This window comes from Myotis lucifugus, unplaced genomic scaffold (assembly GCF_000147115.1).
Source record: "Myotis lucifugus unplaced genomic scaffold, Myoluc2.0 scaffold_799, whole genome shotgun sequence".
Lineage (NCBI taxonomy): Eukaryota > Metazoa > Chordata > Mammalia > Chiroptera > Vespertilionidae > Myotis > Myotis lucifugus.
The window spans coordinates 153,457-159,427 of NW_005871847.1; positions in this window are offsets into that span (position 1 = coordinate 153,457).

Below are 5,971 nucleotides of genomic sequence, written 5' to 3' on the forward strand. Positions count from 1 at the left end.
GGTAATGTGTAGATAGTGCCTGGGAAAGGCCCCGGGGCTGATAGTCATCTGAATCCAGTGGTGCCCGGCAGAGCCATGCCCTGGAAACATACCTTTCCAGAGGCAGATGTGTTGTCAGCCTGACCTTCATCTCAGGCGCCAGGGGGTGGGTTTCATTATCTAAATCCAGTCAAGCACCAGGAACAAACACGATTATCCCGGCCCACCCAGAAATGATGATTACAAAGAAGCCACAAGAATGCACATCATCTCCTTTGTCTTGGGTTTTAGTAAAATGTCCTGGTGTTTTGCTGTATAAAATAAATGCATTGTATCGACTCTGGGTCACTGTCTCTCCATCAGAGGACAGCTGTCCCACCTGGTCCCAGCTTTCCCTACTGTCTTTGTGTCTGTCTCTTTCATTTTCTCAATCTCCCGTTGCTCCTACTCAGGACTCCTGTTGACTCTCTAGCCTTGATGGTAGAGGAAAAGAGAGAAATATTTATAGTAATGTAGATAATTTGTGGGCAAAATTTTCCAATGAAAATTTGAAACTCAATAAAAAAAATCATGAATTTCAGGATGGTGACTCAAATATTAAATCAAGCATGAGCCCATCTCAGTTCTCTGTATGTCTGCCCAGTTGGTATAACCATGAATCTAGCCATGCATATAAGGCTATAGTTAAAATTTCTTCTCAAACTCTAATGAGCTTTCAAAGGTTTTTGTTCTGCTATATATTTCTTTCTAACTGGTGTAAACTAATGAGATATCTTGTGTATCCTCAGCAAGACACACTCATCTCACTGGTCCTATCATCATGCAGATTCCTCTCTTTAACAGCAGCTTGTGCTTATGTCATTAGTGTATTAGTCTCATGAGATACAGTGGGCTTCAATAATCACTCATATAGGAAAACTTCAATGAAAAAAATACATGTGTATGTGTGGCATGAATCTCTGCTTTTCCACATCACATAGAAAAGGAAATAAAACTGCTGAAAAATTCCAAGTACAATCACACACATTGAACTGCAGAGAAACATGTTATAACAAAGGAGACTCACGATTTCCAGTGACAATGATTCCCTCTCTGAGGGTCTTGGTTTTTGCTTCTGTGAAGATATAGTTACAGAAATTTTTGGATTGCTCCTGGAAACTGCACACTAATTGGTTTTCTGACACTTCCTCCATATGGAGTAATAATTTTCTGTCAGTTGTAGGCCGGTCAAAGGTAAAGCACTTTCGCCTTGGAAAGAACTTCCTGATATACTCTCTAGGCATGTTGGACTTCTGGATTTTGGGATCCTTGCCTGTAGAAAAGAAAAAAGAGCAGTGATTGGTGAGACAGTTTTTAGGCAAGGACATCGATGATTTTCATTTCAAAGGGTCTTTGCATCACTGTAACTTTGGTGCTTGCATATCTCCGTTTAGTTACTCATGCAAATCAATCTAATGCTAATCTCACTAAACCATAGAATTTTATTTTTATTTATTTATTTATTTAGTCCAGAGCCAAGAATAAAAGCAGAATTTCTGAGGAAGAAGGTATTCATTCTGAGGTATTCATTCCATGTGATGAAACTTATGATTCTTCTATGGTTTCCAATGCTTGAATATTTGTTAGATATTTTTGAATGATAGATTATTTTCAAAAATTGTCAGAAATACATTTTATATTATAGTCCTCATGTCAGAAATATAATATGGGCTCTAAAGTAAAGACAAATATTTCCTGGTAGATAAATAAAAATTTATGATATTGTTCAGAAAAATGCCATGGACAGACAATCCATGTGTATTTAAACTCCAGAAAATCATCTCTGGAGGTCAGAGATTGCATATAGAACTTTATATTATAGTCTTCTGCTCAGAAATCTCGTACAACCCCAAACAAAGTCTGGAAAGAAACTTACAAACTCGCCCTCACCCCCTCTACTTCAGCAGAGATGGGAGAGGACTTTGTCCTGATTAGCTTTGTTAGTTTAGTCACATAGCTGGGATCTTAGCTAAGGAATGAGAAGTGCTCTAAGCCAAAATTTCCAGATCTTACCCGGAAACAATTATTATGAACATTCCTATTCACCCTCTATCCTTTTCTCCTCAAACATGGTTATGACATGAGGAACAAACAACAAAAACAATCACAAAATAGTCTCAATTTCATTCCCATACACTCCATGACACATGAAGGCTGGGTTCCTGGAAGGATACTGTAGCTGCTCCAGGGCCTGGTGGTTGATGGTGCTCATGTTGTTGTAGACAAACATGCTGCTCAGAAGCACGGCCAGGGCAAAGTTCTTTATCATTTTTTGAGTCACCCTAGAAAGTTCACAGAAGGGGACTGAGTGTCTACATTATTCACTTGTTCAGTTGTTCATGCACTATGTCAGCTCTGCCATAACTGAACAGTAGGTAAATACATACACTGTGAAGATGGTGGTAAATTCAAACCTCATTTTTGAATGAAATAAGCCATTCCGAGAAAGAAAAGTATCATATGATTTCACTCTTATGTATAATCTAATGAACATAATGAACCAACAAGTAACATAGAGGCAGATTCATAGATAGAGAGCAGGCTGACAACTGTTGGAGGTGGGTGTGGGGTTGGGTGCTGAAGCTAGAGGTATTGAGAAAAAAAAGAAAGACTTCATGTACAGGGGAACAGTGAGGTGACTGCTAGGGGTGGGATAGGAGAAGTTGAGAAAGCGTTTAGAGGGCATAAATGGTGATGGACAGAGACTTGATTTTGGGTGGCAAACACACAATATAGTTTACAGATAATGTGCTGTAGAATTGGGCTCCTGAAACCTGTATAATTCTGTTAACCAGTGTCACCCCAATAAATTCAATAAAAAATTAATGTTCAAATTCAGAATTTAATTCCTGCCACTTCTCTTTTTGTAGTAATGGAAGCCAAAGATCCACTGCTGCAACTTTAACTTTAGACTTTGGCTAATACAAATAAGAACACAGATTGACCACAACTAACACAGTAAACACAGCATAGCTAAAATTATCTCATTTACAATGCTTGTGGTGGGTCTAGCTCCTGAATTTATAGAAGTCAGGGAGGAATTCATCTCTCAATCTCAGAGACTTGGACTAAAACCTTTTATTAATGTGACAAGTGCTTTTGGAGATTACTTATGTTATTCTACTGAAACCCCATTTTCATGTTTCCTGCACTCAAGACCACCAACCTCACACACCTTAAATATTGGAGTGCATTGATCTCATAATTATAACTTCCTCCAGGATGCTTTTCTTACCCTGAATACTGGTGAAATATGTCACTCCTTGTATCCATGCTACCCTGTACTGATAACACTGCTTATTTCTTATCTCCCAACTAGGCTCTGGGTTTTTTCCTCAATCATGCATAGCTGTAGTACTTAACACAAAACCCTAGAATTTAGATGCTCAATAAGTGTTTGTTATATTGTAACTTTCAACCAAGTGTAAAAATAAGAAGTTATAAGCCTAATAAAGAAAATATCGAGTTTCCAAGAAACATAATTAAACCTCAATTATTCTTAATTAGATTTGTAGTTTACAGAAATAGGTCATAGAAAGTGAATTAAGGTGGCAAATTAAATTGTAAGTGGAGGATTTAAGAACAAAGAAGACTCTTTGCCTTACCTTTTCCACATCGCCCAGGCCCTCAGTGTCCAGAAGGACCAGAGCGTGGTTGGGCTTGGAGGGGTGGGGTACACACCACATCCAGATGCCCTTGGTTTCAGACCGCACTGTGGAGCCCAGACGGAAACCTGCAAAGGAAGAGGAGAAAGAGTATAGAGTAACAGCAGATAGTACAGGCTGCCCATAGGTTACATTGGTTAAAATTATCAGAGTGTGAGTGCCAGGCTGGAAGGAAGGTTGCTTTCATTTTAGCAAGGACAGCCTATCCAACATTTATCCATGTTAAGGAATACTTCTCAAAAAAAACACTTTGCGTTTCCTATTCACTCTATACTATCAATGGCTCAAGGTATGTCAAATTACAGAATTAATATAATCTCTATTGACCTTTATAGTCTTTTCTGACACTGAAGAGCTCCCTTGTCCTTCAGGTTCTGGTAGATTTCCACCAGTGGGAGGCGCCAGCATGAGACTAGAAGTCAGGCATATGTTCCTTTTGCTTATCCCTTAGTGAGCCACAGTGTCCCAGTGCCTCAGTTCCTCTATGGTAGGTCACAACCCTTTCATTTAACTCCATCCCAAAGTGTTGGTCTTTGCCACATTGTGGTTTCACTTTTTGCTTGTCTGTTCATCCAATAGGAGTGACTATAGTTACCTGGTCATTGCTATTGCCACCCTCTGGGTGCTTCCTTACCTACAATTAGTTCTGTGACCTGGTTATGCCCTCGTATGAGTCCCTCTATTAGACACTCTTTAGTTACCCCTTGAGAGGTTCTTGTGTGTCCTGCCAGAACTGGGTTGATCATCTTTCTTGAATTTCTTTGTCCCCCTTCACTCCTGTATTTTTCTCATTTCTACAAGGAAATGAGGAGGGTTTTTTCACTGCCTCGGGTGGGGTTATAATGGAAGTGAAAGCAGAAAAGACGTGTGAAACGTGGTTGCTCCTCTTTCAAAGCCTTACTAGTAAACCTACAGGTGAGGAGCATGTGAGGGATATGCCCAAGAACCTGTGTGTAATATATCTTCCCAACAGTTCAACATTTTTAACATGTGTCATAAGCCAATGTTTCCTTCAATGGGCACTAGAAATGGACATGATGAAAGGTGTATGGGAGGTTGGTTCAGCTTGCCTCAGGCCATTCTTTTCCACATCCAGTGAGTTCTACACAGAGAGGGTATAAAGCCTGAAATGGCCTGCATTCTTCTACATTGTGATAGAATTTGATTGCTCGCTTATTAATACAGAGTAATCTGAACTCCCAGTTCCCCCAGTGAGAAAAAGTGGGTGTAATTGGAGATCATCATTCTTAGTTATGAGGTAAAAATCCCTCAAAGGAAATTATCAACAAGGGGAGAGTTTAGTGATCTGGTCTTGATCCTGTATATTTATTGGGCACAAAACCTTCTTTTTTATTTTTTTTCTCTGTTATATGATTTGGGTGTCAGAGTAAAACTTCAGGCGTTGTTTTTTTCCACTTACAGTTTACTTTCAACATTATTTTGTATTAGTTTTAGTTGTACAGCATAGTGGTTAAACAATCATATACTTTGCAAAGTGTTCCTACTGATATTACAAGGACCCATTTGGCATTATACATAATTACTACAATATTATTGACTATACCTATGTGTGTTAAAATATTTTGAGGGATGAGACTTTCACAGGCAATGAAATATCAACTCATTATTGCCTGGTGTTACCTTGAGTAGAATTAAAAGGATGGTGTTGAAACTCCTCAACAGACATCTCTCTCTCTCTCTCTCTCTCTCTCTCTCTCTCTCTCTCTCTCTGTTCTCAAACCTTTTAATCCTTAAAAAAGGCCTACCAATTACTTTAAGCCAAGCAAGGAAAAGTGTTCCCCCTGATGGGTGGCCCAGAATTTCTCTACAACAACGATCAAGATAAAATATTTTGTTGGAAACAAATTGAAAGATTGTGAAACAAAAAAGAAAAAGGCATAAAGGAAGAAAAAGAAGAGAAGGAGTGAGACAGAGAGAAAGAGACATAGTGACAATATCTCTAATGAGAGATATTTCTAGGAATATTTGGAATTCAGTGTATTGAGGTTTATGCCGTAATGGTGCTGAGCTAGTGAGACAGACAGGAAAACATTGGAAAATAAAAATTGTATGTGATTTTCATAGAGAGAAATGAGATACAGGACATAGGCAGATTGATCTAAAAATCAGTAAGAAGAAAAAATAGGAGATTAATAGAAAAGAAAAATAGAAAATGCAAAAATAAAATTAATAAGTGAAAAGATGCTCAAACTAATTTTGTAATGAGGCAAATAATATGCAGCTATACAGTCACCAGCATCATCAAGTTTTAAAAGTCTTTTACCAAA